The sequence below is a fragment of the Dipodomys spectabilis genome, unplaced genomic scaffold, assembly GCF_019054845.1.
Source record: "Dipodomys spectabilis isolate Male_0828 unplaced genomic scaffold, ASM1905484v1 ptg000147l, whole genome shotgun sequence".
NCBI lineage: Eukaryota > Metazoa > Chordata > Mammalia > Rodentia > Heteromyidae > Dipodomys > Dipodomys spectabilis.
In genome coordinates, this window is record NW_024870824.1 from 22598890 (window position 1) to 22620349 (window position 21460).

General features: G+C 40.9%; 2 pseudogenes; both read right to left on the reverse strand.

The window, feature by feature from the left end:
• Positions 1–12967, reverse strand: part of LOC122118058 — a 45718-nt pseudogene extending 32751 nt beyond the window's left edge.
• A 3108-nt stretch (positions 12968–16075) lies between these two features.
• Positions 16076–19765, reverse strand: LOC122118059 (annotated as a pseudogene).
• Positions 19766–21460: the final 1695 nt, after the last annotated feature.

A 21460-nucleotide genomic window follows, 5' to 3' on the forward strand; every position in this document is an offset into this window, starting at 1 on the left:
TTAAAAAAAGTAATAGATTGATATGGAAGGCACAGGGAGAGTTAACTAAGTCCTAATCTCAAAGCAGGAAATAGGTTGTGTAGGATGAAAGTAGAGAGAGAGAAATGGAAAGGGAATAGAAAAGAGACCAGAAAAAATATAAAAGTAAAAATTAGTAATATTATGCAGAACGAAGACAATCTATTTAGAGAAGAACGTGAATATATTGAGAGAAGGGGAGGGATGTAAAGGCGATGTGAAAAACTTAAAAATAAAAATGCTTAAAATATTATATAGGTATAAAGAGGTAGTACTGCTATTAAGGAATTTTAGTCTCAGAGGTTTTGAATTGAGTAATAAATTTGTGGATTAAGTGTGTACACAATGGGGGATAGGGTCTAATAGTTAACTATGGGTTTATCTCAGGATGTGCAGGACAACAATTAAGTCACATAAAGAAGAACGAAAGAGAGGAAAAGGTGAAAAGAATAAGAAAGGAAGAAAAAAAGATCAGAAGTCCAGTAGAGCTAAACAAAAAACAAAAAGGTAATTAAAAAGAAAAAAAGAGAAAGAAAACCAAAAAAGAAAGAAAAACGCACACTCACATATCCCTAAAATAAAAATTATAAGAAGAAAAAAAAGTTAGTGGAAAACAATTTTTTTTCAAAAAAGGCAAAAATTAAAGATTAAAAAAAGTTTTAGAAAAGAAAATTTTTTTATATAAGTTACCAAAGAAAAAAAAGAAGAAGATGAAGAAGAAGAAAAAACAAAAAGTTCTTTGATTTTTTTTGGGAGGGGTGGGAAAAATCCTGTATCTCCCTTGTGTCTGTAACCAGCCTCTTGTTGGAGTCTCTGGTCTGCTTGTGATCCTGTGGCTTGGTTGGTTTCTGAAGTCAGTTTGTTCAAACAGGCAGAAACATGCTCTGCTTTACCCAGGATTTGGCGATCCTCCTCCCAGGCTAGTTCAATGGGAGGCAGATCTGCTTTGAGTATCACAAAAGAGGGAGTTGCAGTGATGAGGCTAGGTTCTGGGTAGAGTTGAGGCCTTTCAATAAACAGTAGCTTTTCCCGCTGGCTACTTTGTGAGGAACTCACAGAGCCCAGCCTGGAGCCCCTTTCAATGTTTCTGTTTACTGATGTCGAGACTGCTAATGGGAGGGGCAGCCTCTGGCTCTGATTACTCAGTGAAGAAAGCCACTCCTAGGGCTGGCACCTGAGCTGCGTGACTTTTCCCTGGATGGAGCTGAGTCTGGCAGGTGATGCTGCTGTTAAGTTCTTTTGCCCTGCTAAATTACTCGTTTTATTCCAAGGCTTGATTTGGAGCTATCAGCTCCGCCGAGCTTTGTTGGTATCCAAGATGGAGATCTCCAGTACTGGGGGGATGGGAGGGGTGACCTTCCCTCCTCTGCTCCCTGGGAAGGAGTGAGGATATCAGGCTTCTACTCCCGCCGAGTCTTGGTTCCTTGGTGGTCTCTGGTTCTCCGAACTGCAGGATGAAGGTGTCTGCTCCTTGTCGGTTCTTGCTGGTGTTGAGTAGAATCCATTTGCCCGCTGCATCTGGCTCCTTCATCCCAGACTCTCTGTGGTTCAGGTATGGCCCCTGCAAGTCGTCGCCGCCACCGCTGCCTGCGCCACCGCGGCTGCTAGTAAAAGCTCAGATCTGTCTCCTAGCCTGGATTTTCTCTCTCTGACCTGACTCTCTTTTCTGTGATGGCACACTTGGTGTGATTCTCTGGCTTAGGACTGTTCACTGGAACTCTAAAACTGCTTTCTATGCGAGAGCTTGTTTAGACTCCAGCTTCTCCTCTGCCATCTTCCCGGAACTCCATGTCCATGAGACTCTTATCTCCAATAAACCACAAGATAAACCAGAACTGGCATTGTGATTCAAGTACAGTGCTAGCCTTGAGCTGAAGAGCTAAGGGATAGTGCCTAGGCCCAGTGTTCAAGCCCCATAACCAAAAATGTGTACACACACACACACACACACACATATATAGGGATTGTGTTATTCTTTTACCCATTCATCATTGGTGGACCTACAGCTTTCTTAATGATTGCAATAAATATGGACAAGATCACATAGTAGATCTACTATTACCAACTTAGATATTTTAAAATGTGCATTTCCATGCAATTTAGTACAGTAATGATGTTGTCCAGTGATCTACTTTGAAACCTTTTCCATCTTCTCTAATTGAAACATTGGAGAAATGCACCTTCTACAGATCTGCATTGCTAATTACATCACCATCAATTATTTAATGCATATGGCATTCCATCAAAGTAACTGTCTTTTGAACTAGTGCAGCTGCAAACACTTAATCATTCATATGTTTACTCATTTTTTTTTTATTTTCAAGGTGATGTACAGAGGTGTTACATTTACCTAAGTAAGGTAGAATGTGCATTTCTTGTCAAACATGTTACCACTTCCCTCATTTTTCTCATACTTTCCCTCCCCACTTACACCTTCCCCCCAAGTTGTACAATCATTTCTGACATATTATTCTGTGTACATTGCTGCTCTGTCATCTTTTCTCACCTTTCTGTTGTTCCCCTTCCTTTTCCTTATTCAGATAAATGTATATAAAATACCATAGTACCAAAATCAAATACAGTGACAACAGGGGATATATCATAGTGGGAAGAAAATACAAAAAATTTTCTTGTTTTTATTTTTTTTTGGCAGGGGGCGGGTGGTCATGAGGCCTGAACTCTGGGCTGGGGCCTGTCCCTCAGCTCTTCAGCTCAAGGCTAATGTTCTTCTACTTGAATCATAACATCACATCTGGCTTTTTCTGTTTAGATGTTGCTGAAGAATTGAACCCAGGGCATCATGATTGCAATAAATAGAGGCAAGTACTCTACGACTGAGCCACCTTCCCATCCTGTTGTTGCAGTTTTAATGTACTATGTGATTTTTTCGTTTTTTTTGGTACATTCTCTTTTTTTTAATGAGTTTCAAATAATTGTGGAAAATTCTTTCACATACAAATAGATCCTGTGGAGATTTTAGCTAGAAAAATTTTCTATGTGTTTCATTATTTTTTATTTTTGTCAGTCATGGGGCAAAAAAAAAACTTTGCCACTTTAGTGGGGAGGGGGGAAGGGAGAAGGAAATGGGAAGGTATGGGAAGGGGAAACAAAGGAGGAGCAACAATGCTTGATAAGAAATGTACTCATTTCCTTGCCCATGTAATTGTAACCTCTCTGTGTGGTATTTTCACAATAAAAAACAATAATAAAAAATTGCTATGTGTTCTGGTATATACCTATAATACTGTCTTCTTTGGAGGCCAAAGTAGGAAGATTTCTTGTTCAAGTACAGCCCTAGTAGATTAGCAAAACTATATAACCCCCAAATATAAACAAAAGGGGTTGTGGACATAACTCAAATACTATAGCACCTACGTAGCATACACAGACTTTAGTTCAATCTTCAGGGGAAACAAAAGGGAAAAGGAAGAGAAAAATTCCTGAATTATCAAAGTTGATACTGGGCAGATATTTCTAGATAACCATTTAGCCATCAAATCTATACAGGAATTTTTAGAAAGAGATAAGTATTTCAACAAATTGCGATAGCAGCAAACATGGCTTATTTATCTTATTTATATTCTGGTGGGAATAATAGGCAATTAGAATGAATAGGAGAGCTTCAGAAGACAATGGCAATTTATCGAGGAAGAATGTCAAGTATTGCTTTGAGACACTAAAAATGGAAGAAGCAGGCCAGATTTCAGACATATCTGCAGCTGAACTGGGATGTAGACGATCCCTGCCCTTACTACAGTCCCCTGAAAATTTTTTTGCCAACCTCTGCTATCCTGGGCGGTAAAGCCCTTCTCCTAACCTGCTCAGAGACAGGGCTTCACCCCAACCGATGTCTTACAAAACAGCTCACCTTTTGCCAGCCCCAATCAAAAGTCTTGACAAATAAGCAATGGAATTCCCATCTCTCCTTCATGTTTTTGAGCTAAAATTCTGCAGCCATATTTTAAGAATGTATTTTCAAGATTGATTGAATTCGTGTTTCCTGGATGGGAAACTCGAATAGCCCCAAATGCATCTATTTTTATTTGTTTCCCACTCTGCTGATTTTGTACTCACTTGACACCATGGAAATCATTGTGGGTAACCCTTGAAGTTGAGCTAATTTTTCAAGGTCCCTGGGCAGTGGGATAGATCACCCTCTCAGATTAGCTATTACAACCAGTGATTAAAGTGTAACCTGGTCTTTCAGAAATAACAGAAATTCTGCCACATTTTTCAGTTCTGTGAAATGTGGTAGACAGAGCTAACCCTGAATGCTGGCTGCAGGTTGGGTTGCATTAGAAGCAAGCGGCATCCTTGGCCACTTGTTCCACAGAGAAGCTCCTCCCTGTGCCAGCTTAATAAAGCAGAAAGTACCTTTCTTTGTTGCTGGCATAGGTATCTCTGCCCTCCCCAAGATAGCTGAACAATTGAAGGGGTATCTCACTAATATGTGACATGGAAAATACAGGCAACAAAGTGATGGTGTTAGCTGTGTCCATCGCTGGCCTTAATGACCCTAGGGGATAGGTGAGATTTTACATTAGACAAGATCATCAGTAATGCCAGTGGGAGATTCTTGTCTACGCATTGGGAATAGCTGGTTTGTGGGATTTCAGAACTTCTCCTCAGTGTTTCTTTTGCCTACATTAAAGGCTGCTTAATGCACTAGAGCTTGTCTTGGAAAAGACACTGAAAGGAAAAACAGAGGGGATCGAAAGGGCCACAGAGACACAGAGATGTCCTAGCCCCTTGTTAGGGATCTTAGAAGAGGAGGTGCACACATGTGGAAGCCCTCAATTTAAGCCTCACTTGATTTGTGAAATAAAATAATTCACTGAGTTGATGTGCCTCCTGGATTCTGCCTACCTGCATGTTTCCCTTTACAGTTCACCCAAATGCCAAGGATGATACAGTACACTGTACTCAACACTCTATAAATAAACTGAGGCTCAGAGATATGAGCCTGAGTTCCTTGGTAAGCAGCAATGCTGGCACTTGGATCTATGACTCCAGCTGTGAACCTACACTTCATTTGTCTTTTCTGACCTTGAAATAAGAAAATTCTCTTTTCCTGCCTGCCAGCTAACTAGCTCCATGCTCAGTGCCCACTTCCCTATACTCCAGTTCTATCTAGAGAATAAAAATACTCGAAGTCATCTGTCTTCCACACTGATGTGTCTCTGCTTACCAGGAGTCAAGTCCTGGGATGCTGGTAGGGCAGCAGAGGACAGCCTCCTTCTGCCTTCCTTATTTCACACAAGTTTCTTTGTATATACTATCTCTCTTGTAACGCAAGGCTCTGGTGGAGCAGTGTTGCTAATGGGGCAAGATAGAAATCCTATGAGGTTGAGTTCTCTTTTAATTTTAAATTCCTTAATTCTCAGTTGTCTCACTTTCTGAGGTATAACATATAAGCAAGGGGACAAAGAAATATGCTTTTAGCAAATATCAGAAGAGTTCTCTGTGTCTATTAGAATTGTTGTTGCTGTTCATCATAGAGTTTGAACTTAGGGTCCAGGCACTGTCCCTGGGCTTTTTTGCTCAAGACTAGAGCTCTACCACATTGAGCCAAATTTCCACTTCCAGTTTTCTGGTGGTTAATTGGAGATAAGAGTCTCACAGACTTTCCTGCCTGGGCTGGATTTGAACCACAATTCTCAGATTTCAGCCTCCTGAGTAACAAGTATTACAGTCGTGGGCCACCAGCACCTGGCAGAAATTTTTTCTTTTTTTTTTTTAATACTGTGAGATTTGCAGAGAAAGCAAGAAATTAGAATCTATTGTTGGGAGAGCAAATTAATTAAATGTTTTGTGGACAGCTTGACAAAATACATTAAGTAATGAAATATGCCTCATCTTTGACCCATCTGAATATTCCTCAAAGAAAGTCACAGAGAGAGGAATATATTCTGGGCAGGCATGCCTCAGCACCATATGTCCTTCCTAGGCAAGGTCTGGAAAAATAACCTAGGTGATAAAATTATTACTGAATGTATTCAACTAACTGGAAAGCAATTCTTAAAATACTGCATGCATATTGAAAGGAAAAGGTATTCTTGACACAGGAAGCAAAACAAAAACAAAGTGTTAAAAATAATAGAGTTATCTTGGGGTTCATTTCGCCTAGCATCAACTTATCTGACCATTTCTGCTTGTCTCATATGTCTATAGTTCTAGCTATTCTGGAACCTAAAGCCAGAAGCTCACTTGAACTCTAGTTCAGGACTCACCTAAGCAACATATTGAAACACTTTCTAAACACAAATAGCTGTCTTCATCCAACCAGAACCATGCTCAAGAAATTATGTAGTCCCAAATGTTTGTATAAAGTACACTTAGGAAGAAGAGGTTCAGGTGTACCTTCACATACAAGGGTGACAGATAGGTAATGACAAATATTTAAGGCTTGAAGACAGAATTTTTATTGTGTTCACTATAAATGATGTATTTGAACAGATCAGACAGACAGATAGAATTGTGTCCATTCATTGAGCCTAAATCAGAATAAAACATACTTAATCGAATCCATTACATGTTACCACAAATTATAAGACAGCTATCCAACCTGGATCCTTGCATCCAGCATAAGGAGAATTAGGTAAGAAGAAAACATATGTAAAGATGATCGAAGGGTTTAGTAGACGAGAAAAATGACAAAGAGAACATATTATAGACACACCACAGAGAAAAGGGCAATTTGGCCCAGGTCACCCATTTTGGCCATCTTCCTCATTACAGAGATTGGTCTTGGGTTAAATAGGGAGAATTGTAGTCCTTGAAGATGGCTTTCCGATTGGTGGCTATCCTTTCTGGTTCTTGTAATGTTATGACTTCAAAGATTTATTGCCCCATCCTTATGTACTCAACATTTTGAGCATACTCTTTATTCTTATGTAGCCCTATTCCCCCATATCCATGTCAGCTAACTTTGGTTTAGCAGCTGATCATGCCATCTGCCAGTTCTATAGACTACATGTTCTGATTGACTACTTTGCACTAACTCACACTAGAATTACTCTGATTTAAAAAATATGCCATGTTATACATGCATCTGAACATCATGTGGTAGCACATAGTACACTATGTATCAGGTAAAAATAGGGAATAACATTTTCAGAACATTATATTCAGAACATATATTCCCTAAAGTATTAAGTACTACAATTGTTTTATGGAAATGTATAATCCTACATAACTGGTATTTTTGTGAATAAACCTGCTTTTATTTAGGAGGTAGTATGTACAGAAATAGCTCTTAGACAGAATATTAAGTTATCGTAAAAACAACTCCACTTCCATTTCTATTCAAGATGGGTAATTTAGGTATCAATTCCCTCACTTTCTAGAACAATGAGTTCTCTTCTTCATATGCAGAACACAGATTCTGATTGCCTTCTTGCTTTAGAGCTGGCCCTGACATCACCCTGACACACTGGCATGGCTTTGTCTTCCCACCAGGTTTCTATCAGATAGGGAAGCTTTATGGTTGCACACTGAAGACTAACCACCCCAATCTCCAGTCCATGTCTCCCAACTTGAGATAGGATATTCCTTACAGTACTTGAAGTCCATTAGTCCATTATCTATCTATCTATCTATCTATCTATCTATCTATCTATCTATCTATCTATCTATCTATCTATCTATCTATCTATCTATCTATCTATCTATCCATCCATCCATCCATCCATCCATCCATCCATCCATCCATCCATCCATCCATCCATCCATCCATCCATCCATCCATCCATCTATCTATCCATCTATCTATCTATCTATCTATCTATCTATCTATCTATCTATCTATCTATCTATCTATCTATCTATCTATCTATCTATCTATCCATCCATCCATCCATCCATCCATCCATCCATCCATCCATCCATCCATCCATCCATCCATCCATCCATCCATCCATCTATCCATCTATCTATCTATCTATCTATCTATCTATCTATCTATCTATCTATCTATCTATCTATCTATCTATCTAATCTATCTAATCTCTCTGTCTGTCTATCTATGCTCTATTTTGTGTACCAGTACTGGCGTTTGAACTGAAAGCCTCATGCTCTTCCTTAGCTGTTTTTGTTCAAGGTTGTCAGCCTCCCATTTTAGCCACACTTCTGCTTCCAATTTTTTGCTGGATAATTAAATATAAGAGGCTATGAACTTTCCTGCCCAGCGTGGCTTTGAAACACAATCCTCAGATCTCATCCTTCCAAGTAACTAGGATTACAAGTGTGAGCCACCCCTGGGTGACTTCTTATCTTCATACATCTCCTATGGTTTGTGTCATCACGCAAAGGGTTTCTAGCCATAGAAAGCTTACCCATTTTGTCCATGGTTTCAAGATGGAGGCAGCCAAAACTGACAGTCTCAAAGCCTGTGATTTCATCCCACTAGACCCTACCGAAGACTTCACCACATGAGGCATCTCCCTGCCATGTTCTAGCTCCAATCTTTTTACATCCTTTCTCCCTTTTCTCACCTTCTACCCAGACATGCATAATCTCATCATTACCTTGGAACTAGTCATCTATCAATCCCATTCCTGGCAGTTAAAGAACCTCTGGATTCCAATAGCTCAAGCCTGTATTCCTAGCAACTAAGGAGTCTGAGATCTGAGGATTGTGGGTCAAAGTCAGCTTAGTAAGAGTGAAGCCCACGAGAACCTTACCTTCAATTAACTACTAGAAGTTGAGCTGTGGTTCAAGTGACAGAACACGCTAGCATTAAGTAATAAAGTTCAGGGACCATGTACAGGCCCAGGTCTGTTGTGCATGTACACAAATACGCATGACAACACATAAATTTTAAAAGAAAAGAAATAAAAAAAGAGAACTACCTGCACCTGCTTCCTGACTTAGTGTAATCTGGTTTTATTGTTTGGTGTTTGAATAAGACTACTTGTTTACAACCTTAGGAAAGAGCACATTTCAGTTGCTTTTTCTACAGTGAACTTGGATGTAAGTCCTGTGTTGTCCTCAAACCCCAGAGTTTCAACAACTGAATATTACAAGTACTGGGATGTTATGCCTAAATGAAATCAACTGATGGTTGAGTCTGCCTTTGCCAGCTGACACTGTCCACGGGTACTTCTAGTCTTTAGACACTTCCTATGGAAGTGACTGTCCCTTGTAACGTAAAGACTTTTCAGCGGGGGGGGGGGGGGGGGTTGGGCTGGTAGGGATGGTAAGGGGAAAAAAAGGAGGCAACAATGCTTAATAAGAAATGTACTCATTACCTTGCTCATGTAATTGTAACCCCTCTGTACAATATTTTAACAATAAAACTTATTAATAATAAAACAAACAAACAAAAAAGACTTTTCTGCCCCCTGGCTCCTGAAACCTCCTCTGAAGTTTTCTTCCTCCTGTTGTCAGGATTCAGCTCATGTGTGCTCCTCTCCAAGAGGCTGAGCAAGCTTTCTTGGAAGATGCATTCTGTCTCCAGGGAGAATGAGACATAATACCTCTTTGGGCAGTAACTCAGGTTTCTGCCCAATCCCATCTGCCAGGATTTTGACTGGGCACTCAGAGCTGCAGCTAATATGGAATGAATGAAAAAGACAACAGTGAAATGGAAGACCTCCCTAAAGAGCTTAGAGAAAGAGTCATAGATTGGAAATTGCTTGGAATATGGTCTTCCCTCCATGAGGCCTCTCCATTCACTAGCTAGCATTCCTGGGCTGGAGTGCCCTCTTTGTGGCTCCACCCTTGGTCATGTAGACAATTCCTATATTGCCAATGTGACATCAAAAGCTGATGTTTCCAGGGACATTGGAGGGGACAGTAAGAGGTAGCTACCTATTATTTACACACAAACTTCTTAGGCTGTCTAAAGAAACGAAGTCTGGTCATTTGTAGCATTGTGTTGGCAAATTCACCATCTATGGATGGGAGTGCACCTTAATCCTAGTGGAGCTAGAAGTGTCATACAAACGGACTACCCTGAAGCTTTGAGCAGAGCTAGCTGTTGCTGCTGGCTTCTCGACTATTATGTCTTTGAAGTACCAAGAAAATGATGAAAACATCAGCACATCAAAGCAATTCTCAGTGTTCTTTTGCCCCAAGAGTTCCAAAATAAGTTTCCAGCAATAGTTTTGCAAAACTTTGGCTGCTTTGTCCCCAGGAGAGAGGTCACCTGCCCAAAGTGCCTATTGGACCTGGACATCATCTTAGAAACCAGCTCATCTGGGCTTGTTTGAAGGCTCTCGAGGTGGGGGGGGGGGGAAGTTGATATCCCCAGACCTTATGTCTTTTATCGAGGCATTATCTCTTATTATAATGGCCTCTTTTCTTTTCAGTGAATATCAAGTGTTGTCCTGAATACTGGGTACAAAGCTGTGAACAGAATGAGGTACTTTCATCAAGGGGCTTATTTATTGCTGCAAAGCCTAATGCATCATAAATAAGTGGAGATTATGCCAAACTGTTTGATTTCACAATTGAGGGATGTGTAGCTTATACACAAAGCCCAAAAAACAAACAGCTTTAATGTTGTTTCTCTCTTTTTTTGGTGGTAGTAAGGCTTGAACTTTGGGATTGGCACTGTCCCTGTGCTCTTCAGCTGAGGGCGAGAACTCTATTTGGTTTTCTGGTGATTATTTGGAGATAAGAATCGAAGGGAGGGCTGGGAAGGTGGCTCAGTGGTAGAGAGCTCTCCTTGCATGCTTGAGGCCCTGGGTTTGATTCTTCAGCACCACATAAGCAGAAAAAAATCCAGAAGTGGCGCTGTGGCTCAAGTAGTAGAGTGCTAGCCTTGAGCTGAAGAGCTGAGGGATAGCACCCAGGCCCAGAATTCAGGCCCCATGACCCGACCCCCACCCCAAAATAAAAAAGAATCGCAGTGAGTTTCCTGCCCATGCTGGTTTTGAATTGTGATCCTCAGATCAGCCTCCTCATTAGCTAGGTTTACAGGTGTGAACCACTGGTGCCTGGCTAATGTTGCTTCTTACATGCTCACCTTTGGTGCCAACTACCTCCATGAGTCAAATCTCGAAGTGTCAAATTGAGAACTATCTTGAACTTTGAGGAGTTATAGGGAAATAAAAAATTCAGAGATATATGCCACAGGTTAGGGAGTCATAGTTGGATTTGAATGTTTTGTCTCCCTTTGGGTGAATGCTTCCTCTTCAAAGATTTAACACTTTTCTCAAAAACAAAACCAAAAAAATGGGATGGATATACTTAAGCCATATCTTGTCTTGAAAGCCTTCTTGTTTTGAAATTATTTTAAACTCAAAGAAGAGTTGCAAAGAGTAGTGAGAGTTCCCACATACTTCTTCACTGCTTTTTTACTATGAACATACTATTAACATCTTATATAACCACTCTCATTTACTGATTCTAAGACATTCACATTTGCACAATATTATCAAGCTCCAGATGTTATTTGAATTGTATCATATCCCTCTCTAATGTCTTTGTGTATGTGTTCTTGTATTAAAGTACTGATAACCACAAAAAGGGGTTAGAAATAATTTTTTCCTTACCTGAAAAGGAAGAGGCATGGGACATAGTGCTAACAGTGTGTAAGCGTGGAGACTGCACATTTTGGAAATGGTTACAAGCCTTATTAAAAGAACTATCTAATTAATAAAAGTTGTCACCCTGGTCAATTGTCCTGGGCCACTGCCTCAAATGTTGCCTTAAAAACCAGCTGGACACCCGCCTATCAAGCCTATGCCACATATCTTTAACCAGTCTTAGTAGAAATTTGCAGCCCAGAAAAATGTGTGATAATCCTTTTGAGCCGGTGAGGGACCCTGCTGCTGCTTCTACCCACCCTTCTGGATAAAGTTCAAGGACGGCCTGATAGTCATATGGAAGGAAATCTATGTTGTCATCCTGACCATGTTGACCATAGTGACAGTGGACTGGACTTCTGCCTGACTCCATCACCTCTGACTGCTTCCCAGTGGAAAGCTGCTTTGGATCTGCTGAAACTGAGTCTGTGGCATATTATTTCAGTGATATCCAGTAACTCCCTCTATTCCCACAGTAGATATTGAGGGCAAGGATGATATCACTGGCTTGCCTCAGGCACTTCAAGGATTAGGAAACTAGAAATCCACTCTACAATCAAAGCCTTGCTTGGTTCGGGTGTGGTAAAAGGCTGCTTCCAACAATGGCTATAAAGGAGAGATCTTTATCAATGGAGGTAGTAAGAGGAATGAAACTCACCCCAGCTATTGGAAATAAAAATCTAACAAAATTCTCCACCCAAGGTATGCCTTGAGGCAGTTCTGGTAATCTGGTTCCTTAAGCCAAAGAAACAAAATGGGCCCAAAAGCCACAAAGAAACTCAGGGAAAGAAAGAGTGTAGTAAAGAAAGCCTTAGAAAGGAATTGAAAAAAAAATCTCCTCTGGATTAAAAAAAAAAGGATATAAAAATAAGGATTGTCTTAAAGTGTTTGTCACAGTGAAAAGGGGAAGAAGACAAACCCCAGAAAGTTTAAGTATGTAATAAATGGTAGGAGTATGTCTTAAAAATGAAGCTTATGAGTAAGTTGGTATGAAATTAAGCTAGCTTTCATATACATAGAGTCAGGATGGGTGAACTGATGTGGAACTACTTTTTATGTTTATCTGTATGGTAGGGAGGAAAGATATGCTCACTTCAATCTAGATGCTGGTTTAGCTAATTAGAGCAGCCAGGTAGACTCATTGTGAGAGGGGATTCTCTTAAATTTACCATGACTGAATGACTCCTTCCCTTTGCCCTTTTGCGCTCCCATTGCATTCTCTATTCCAAAGGGTTTTAGCCCTGTGAAATGATGTTTGGCAGACCATCCTTCTTGTGTCCTCGCTTAAAAACTGCAATGTTGACATAGATGACTGCTCCAGTCTTTACAGGCACTGCAGACTGTTCAACAGGAACTCCATTCCCAATTTCAGGCACTCCTGCAGGCAGCCCCTGTAGTTGGCCATAATTACTGACCATGAGACAGTGTGTGGGTCATATGACATCAAAAACAAACTATCTCTCCTCAGTGGAAAGGACCTTATACTGCTATCCTAACAGCTCCAACCACTGTCAAGGTGAATGGGATCTGGTCCTGGATCCACACTTCACAACTTAAGGTGGCCCGGCTACCAGAAGAGGCAAATGGATGGTGTATAAGGACCCTGAAAAGCCTCTCAAGCTAAGACTTATCTCATCATAATTTTTGATTTATGCTTCTGTGCTCTAAATGGTGTTAAATACCACTGGCAGTTGAGAATCAAAGAGACAAGGGGACAGTTTTTTTACTTCTGCTATTGTAATGTCCCTGATTGTAGCAATTTAATTTTACCAACCAACTCAACTTGTGGAATATGACAAAATGCTTCAGGCATCTTGATGTCACATCCCTTCTCCTACTATGTTCTGGTGCAATGGAAGCCTATGGTCATACATTAATCCAACCTTGGCCACTTGGATTTTGATAACAGCAGTTCCCCAATTAAATCTTTATACCAAAAGTGAAAATTTTCAGAGATTGTTATCCCACCTCTTAACCAACAGGACAGATTTTATTCCTATACTGTTAGGGGTGAGTCTGGTTACCTCTGTTGGAGGAGCAGCTTTTTCTGGAGGTGCTGTAAGACATAGTTTAAAACTAGCTCAGGAATTTGAGGAGAGGGTCGATGAGGATACTCATGCCTCTTCAGTGTCTCTGGCATGCATACAAAGACAACTGAACTCTCTAGCAGAGGTGGGCTTGCAGAATTATAGGGCACTAGACCTTCTCACAGCTTCCAAAGAGGGAACCTACATTTTTCTAAGGGAAGAGTGCTGATACTGTGTAAATGAATCACGGCTGGAGAAGAAAACATAAAGGTTCTAGATAAACTGTGTGAAGGACTCCACCAGCACCCATCCGCTAAACTAGATCTAGTATGGGTTCAAAGCCTTTTGGCCTGGTGGCTAGTATCCCTAGCCACCAGCAATTATACTATTTCTTCTACTTGTTATTACTGGTTCCTGTGTGGTTAACTCTTTGATATCACTTATAGAAAAAATAATTGGGACTGTCAAGCTGATGGCCCTTCGGGCCCAGTACAGCCTCCTGAGTCAGGAAGAATAGTCAAGAATTTGACTCAGTTACAAAAAGAAGGGGGAATGTAAGGATCCCTTAGGATAAAAGACTCCAAGACCAAGCAAGGACACTGAGTCAGGATATTAACCTCTTATGGGGAACTGAGGAATGCAATAATCTCTTGCTTGAAACTGAGGAATGAAATAACAGGAAACTGCTATTGTAAAAGTCCCTTGTTTGAAAAAAAAAGTTGATGTTATCATATTAATAGAACTTTGCAGCTTGTACCAGCTTGTGTTTTTTGCCTTCATTATCCTAGGCTGTGTCCATGTTTAGGGTCATAGTGTTAGCTCCCAAGTGTACACTGTGTCCCTGGCAGGACAACTTCTGTAGCACCTAACAAACTTCTTTAATCTCTAGGCCCGCTTTGATGGACTCATTCTCAGACCCTGTAAGAATTGAAATAACAGTGATTAAGTTGTCTTAGACACTAATGAGGGGAATTTGTTTTAAGGATATCTCAGGTAACCTCAAAGTAAGAATAGAGTAGGAGCAGACCTAAAATCTAGAAGTAGCCATGAACATCCATTGGCAACCTGGGAATGATTGTCTCCTGAACCCACATACCTATTTCAGCATTCTCACTGTTAGGAAAATGGAGGAAAACAGAAAAGGAATAGGCCAGACTCGATGATCAACAGGTGAGGACTGTTTATTGCCAGCAAGGTGCACAGACCTTTCAGGTTTGGAGGTTGTTCGAGGGACTATATTTTGGCTGGACTTATATAGGGCTTGTTTTCACAAGGAAGCAGAAAATAAAAAGTGGCTTATGCTCTCTTAGGCCACAAGGAGACGTCCTTGACCAGGCCCACAAGTTGAATGTTCTACTCTGGATGAAGGGCTATTGTCCGCTGGGGACCAAGTTGGCCAGGCATTGATTGGAACCTGCCTGCTGACAGGCATGTGGCCACGCCTGTTTTCTTATACCTGGTGTCTTGCTTGAGCTGGAGGAATTAGACAGGAGTCAATCTTTCACTCACCCTCAATTCAGGCTTTCACTGAGCTGGATGCAGAGCAAAACCTGCACAAAGCCACTGGTAACAACCAAAAACCAGCCCTGCTTCTATTCCCTGCAAACATTCTCCAGGAAATATTGCCACACCATGCAGAACAATTCCTACCAGATCTGCTGAGTTTCTGCTAGGCCCAAAAGTCGGGTTCCCTTTCCATTTTACTTTTCATTTTCAGTCTTTTTCTCTTGTTTGTTTTTCTATGAGATCTCTTTTATTGTATTCATACACACACACACACACACACACACACACACACACATTTGTGAAAATACCTTACAGAGAAGTTACAATTACATGAGTACATGAGCAAGGTAATGAGTACATTTCTTATTAGGGATGGTAAGAGGAAACAAAGTGGGAGGCAACAATGCTTGATAAGAAATGTACCCATTACCTTTTATTTGTATTCTGTGACAAGTGATCTGATTTTTCCATGTTACTGCTTCCAACACATGCTGCCCTAGGTCCAATTGAACACTCTACCACAATGCCTGGACCTCTGCTGTAACAGCTTCACCTAGTCCTATAATTGAATCCCAGGAGGCTGGGAATATGTCTCAGTGATAGAATACTTCCCTAGCATGCATGAATTCATGGGTTCGATTCCTCAGCAACACATAAGCAGAAAACACCAGAAGTGGTGCTGTGGCTCAAGTGGTATAGTGCTAGCCTTGAGTAAAATAAGTTCAGGGGCAGTGCAAAGGCCCTGAGTTCAAACCCCAGGACTGGCACAAAAAAGGAAAAAGACTTGAACCCCAGGGCCTCCGATGTCACATTTAGAAGGCATGTTTTCTTCCTACATTGTCTGTCATGTGTATCTACAGCTTTCTCTAACAAAGGTTTTTCATTGAAACTACAGTTGCTTACATCTCATGCTTAGGATCTGATATAGGGATTGATCTCTGGGCAACAGGGCTGGTTGAAATGCAAGACATTTCCTTAGCACAATTCAAGGGCCTACTCTACTTGTTTTAGTGTTCTGGGAAAGTTTTCTAAAGCAGTTTTGAAAACTTGAAGAAAGAAAGCACAAAGCTCATTGCTGGTCTCATTAACTATTGGGTGAAAACTCCTGAAGAGTGGTGGGAGGTGGGGATGTCTTCCTCCTTGGCCCATAGTAGCACGGCATGCAGCTCTTCTGCAATCAAGCATATTTCTACTGATCATATGTGGACATGCCAGCTCATCCTGGTACTCTCCAGGTAGCATTCCTTAGGCACCAGGAACTCCATGTAATGAAGTTCAGGGAGTTTACACAGTGCAGAGAAGAGGCACTTGAGGGTGCAGGCTGACAGCAGGTTAGCAAGGAACTTGAGCTCCTAGAGATAGTGGCAGGAACACAGGCCCAGGATCATCATGACCACATAGCTATGGGTAATAGCACACTCCACTGGGGTCCACACCCGCACTATCTGGGCAACCTGTTGCCGAAGCTTGAGGAAAGTAGAGGGATATAAATGAAGCAGATTGTGTCTACTGAGGTGCAACACATCCAGCTGGGTAGCATGGATACAGTCTGCCAAGAAGTTCATGTCCACATGGTTCAGAGCACAATTGGCCAGGTCCAGCATTCTCAATCATGTCCTGAAGGGGCTGTAGAACATGGAGTAATCAGCACAAATCAGAGGAGTTCCATGTGAGCAACAATGGATGTGAGCAATCCATCTGCTTGTCTGTCACAGAGAACAAAGACTTGCAGGGCAAGTCTTGTTCTTACCTGACTGCATGGAGTCTGTGAAAATAGTTTCGACACATGGTGCTACATGAAATGCAAATGTCTGTGTCCATAAATATGGTTCACTGGGATGCAGCCTGGCTCCCTTGCTTTCACACAGTCTACAGCTGCTGGGCTTGCTGTGTGGTTCAGAATTAACCTGAACCAATGAAACCTTTGTCTTCATCTCACCTAAATGGCAGATTTTATCAACAACCATTTTCATATGAAAGGAGTTATGTACATGATCTTGGAGAGAACATCCACTCTGAGAGCTTGCTACAGGGGAAATGAGGCATTAGTAAGAAAAAAGAGCCATTATTCTGACAATAGAAGAATCCATTACTGTAGAGCCAGGAAGGGAAAGCCAGACATCCCCAACTGAGGCACCATATCCACAATCCAATAATTCTGATTTAGATAGTGTTGGCAGCAAGCATCAGCAAAGGGGCAGCTGGACCCTGTCTCTGACTGAGTCCCTCACTGTCTGTTTGTGCATACCCCTCTTGATATCATAGCTGCAAATGGGTGAAACAATTAGCTAAGGCCGTATGAGAATCCTGCTTGTGGAGGAGGCCAGGCATTCCCCCAATTCCCATGAATGATCTTGGGTTAATATCTGCTCAGAAAGGCCAGGGTGATACTGCAGTCCCACAGTCAGCTGACAACAACCTCATGACACCCAGCTGAGCCAGATTTCTATACCTGACCTGAGATAATGCCAGTCACACAGTGTTGGGAACTTTTTTTGCACCACAATAGACAACTACAGGAGTCACTATAGTTAGCTCTGCCTTATAAAGCAACATTCTAGATCCATTAGTTAGCATATTCTTTTCACAGAGACCTCTCCCTCTCCCTTCCCCCTCCCGCTTTCCCTCTCTGTCCTGCTCTTCTTGCTTTCCCCCACTCTTCCTCCTATCTATGCTAGGAATTACAGCCAGGGTTTTTCATGTGCTAGTCAAACACTGTAGCATCAAGGCACATTTTAGCCCTTATTTTTCTTTCTTTCTTCCTTCCTTCCTTCCTTCCTTCCTTCCTTCCTTCCTTTCTTTCTTTCTTTCTTTCTTTCTTTCTTTCTTTCTTTCTTTCTTTCTTTCTTTCTTTCTTTCTTTCTTTCTTTCTTTCTTTCTTTCTTTCTTTCTTTCTTTCTTCCTCTGTCTCTCTGTCTCTCTGTCTCTCTGTCTCTCTCTCTCTCTCTCTCTCTCTCTCTCTCTCTGTCTCTTTCTCTCTTTCTTAACTTATTTTGAAGACCAAGACACCATTCAAACTCAGTATCTGATGCTTTTGCTCACTGGTTGGTACTCTAATATTTGAGCTACACCTTCAACCCCCAGACCTTGTTTTTTGAGGCAGTCTCCCTATGTTATCCAGGCTGGACTTGAACTCACTTTCCTTCTTCCTCAGGCTTCTGAGTGTTGGGATTGCAAGCCTGGTTTTGATGTCTACCTTACACATTGTCTCTTTCTAACTAGAAGCAGTCCCCTGAGGTCCCTCACTATTCTGGATCACTCCTGGTCCTCTAACTTCTTTATTTCTCTTTTGTGCTCTCTTATGTGCAGCTCCAGAGAGCATTGAGCTTGGAGCTTTGTGAATAAGCTGTTCTTCTACCTATCACTCAGTGCCCCTACAGCCTGTGAAGCCTGTGCTTGACCCATCCCTCTTCCTTTCAGTCTCTGAGACTCACCCTAGGCGAATCTGGATCTTCCCTGTCAGCATGGAGAGGGCCACACTCAGCTCTATCAGGTAAGTCATGTGACTGAGCTCTCAGGAGATGGAGCCAAGGAGGCAGTCTTCACGCTTAGAAGTTGGGACAGAAGTGAAGGGTGTGTCAAAGGCCTTGATGGGGAGGATGAGTGAAGTCAGATGAGGGAATCCCACCTGGGCTAACAACTGCTGCACATGCCAGCATGTAGCTGCACCTTGTGGGCCACTTCCAGCTTGCACAGCTAACCTGTCCTGGCTAGGCTTAACACCTGCAGGAGCTACCCAGGGCTCAAGCTGTCTTCCCTGAATGAGGGGCAGTGCATCTGCAGAGCAGCCATACCTGCTGATTTCAGGGCCTGCACCACTATCTCAAAGTTGCCTTCAATGACAAATAAATAAATGAGGACTTCAATAGGTCACCTGACTGCACAGGGCTCTGCCTGTAGTTGGCAGCATATTCTAGCCAGGAGCTCAGTGTGGCCCCACTTTCCCAGAGCCCTTCCAGAAGGGCATTGCTGTACCTGCACATCCCGGATACCCATAAGGTCAGATCTCTGCAGCTGATGAATCCTTTTAAAGAATTATTTAAGAAGGATTTTTTCCTCTGTTTTATTTAGAAAAGAATATTTTAAAGGTTCATTCCCTGGAAAACACTTCCCCAGTTTTAAATGCCAAGACAAATAGTTGGGTTCCACATGAGAGTGCCATTAAGATACTAGAACTCTATGTACTTTTCAGGGATACAATGAATTTTGGGATGACTCAATGTTTTAGGTATCCATGATTCTAACACTAGATACATTTCTACTTTCTCAAAACTTACTGAGAAGAGATTTTGATTCCAAGAGACTTTGAATAATAGTATGAAGTCTTTCATAACTCTGCATCAACTCTTCATTTTATGAACTTATTTTCTTAATATAATTTATGAAGCTTTATAGTTAATTATTTCTCCAAAGTCACAAAATCATTTTTTGAAGATTTTCTAATAGGGATAAAGCTTTGGGACTGAAAGGTCAATATAATCCTTTTTGTCAACTATAATCAAGAATCTCTTGAAATTATTTTTGAATGTTAAATTCCTCCAAAGCCTATACTTGAATGGAATCACTTCTATCCTGAGTGTATGAATTGTGTGTGCTTGGGAAAAGTTCCATTTATCCCATTAATATGTGGAGGATATTTCACAGGGAGGAGATCCAGATAGTACTTACCCACTTTGGTCTCATCTCTGTACTCTGTGCGTTTGGACAAATTTCAACTTTGTTCACGACTCATTTAACTTCTGTAGATCCTATGATGAAGATACTCCTTTTTGGGGGGGGGGGTCTGGTTGTAGGGCCTGAACTCGGCCTGGGCACTGTCCCTCAGCTCTTCAGCTCAAGGCTAGCATTCTACCACTTGAGCCACAGCGCCAATTCCGGCTTTTTTCTTTTTGCTTATGTGATGCTGAGGAATTGAACCCAGGGCCTCAGGCATGCCAGGCAAGCACTCTACCCCTGAGCCAACTTCCCAGCCTGATGAAGATACTCTTAAATTTAATTTTTTTTCTAAAATATATCAGAAGCTTGTAAGTATTCCTCAATACATCTTGTATTCCCCCAACTTATGCAATCCCTTCCTTTGGTACAAAAGTCCTTCCTCTAATTAATATTAGCTAACTCCAATAGTATAGTATAAATAATTACTCAGGTTGAGGAGAGAAAGTTGTTCTATAAGTGAAATAAATACTAAGTTTTCTCAAATTTTATCATTTTTTAACCTCTGAAAAACTCTAGAGATCCTAACTAAAAGCAGCTTTCATTTACACACAATGATCCTCTGAGAGAAAAAACCATGGCATTTTTAATTATGGCTGTTATTATTATTTTAAGAACTTTTGTATCCCTTTTTATCCAAAGAAAAAAATTAGATACTATTCTTAAACAGACCAAGTTTCATTACCAAGAAAGCTAAAAGAAAACCTAAATAATGTGAGAAAATAACTATATATTATAGATTTTAACCTCAGAGAATATATGAAGAACTCAATCAAGTAACACAAAAGGAAATTCACTTTAAAATAGTTGTGGAACTTGAAAAAACATTTCTTCAAAGCAGAGAGATAAATCACCACTAAGCAACCCCAATGTTGCTAGGAAAATGCCATCAAAATCACAGGAAGATACTGCTTCATGCCTTCTACAATGATTGTGACTTTTAAAAAAATACAGAAAATGCGCTGGGAATGTGGCTTAGTTGTAGAGTGCTGCCTAGCATGCATGAAGCCCTGGGTTCAATTCCTCATTACCACATAAACTGAAAGAGCTGGAACTGATGCTGTTGCTAAAGTGGTAGAGCAAAAGAAGCTCAGGAAGAGTGTCCAGACCCTGAGTTCAAGCCCCAGGACTAGGAGAAAAGAGGAGGAGTTGAACTCTTTTGGCACAGCTAAGCTAATGAGAATGTAGAATGTTACAACCACATAGAAAACAGGTTGGTGAATCTTCAAAGAGTCTAACATAGAATTACAATATGACTCAACAATTCTATTTGTAAAGATACAAACGAACAATGGACAATAGAACTTACATGGATGCCAGTTTTCATTATAGCCTTATTTATAAATACTGGATAGAAACCTTCCTAATGTTCATTTATAGATGAATGAATAAACAAAATATGGCATCTCATAGTGTGGAAATTAATGTGCCACAAGAAATAAATGACACTCTGTACATGCTGTAACATGGACTGCACCAACCTTGAAAAACATTATAAAACTAAGTATTTCAAACCAGACACAAAAGCATAGCTCATGTAGGATTGTACTTATAAGAAATATCTAGAATATACAACAGAAACTGATAGCAGATTAGAGATTGTCCATAGTTAGAGGGAGGAAGAGATGAGTGACAATTTATTGATTAATGATGATATAGTTTCTT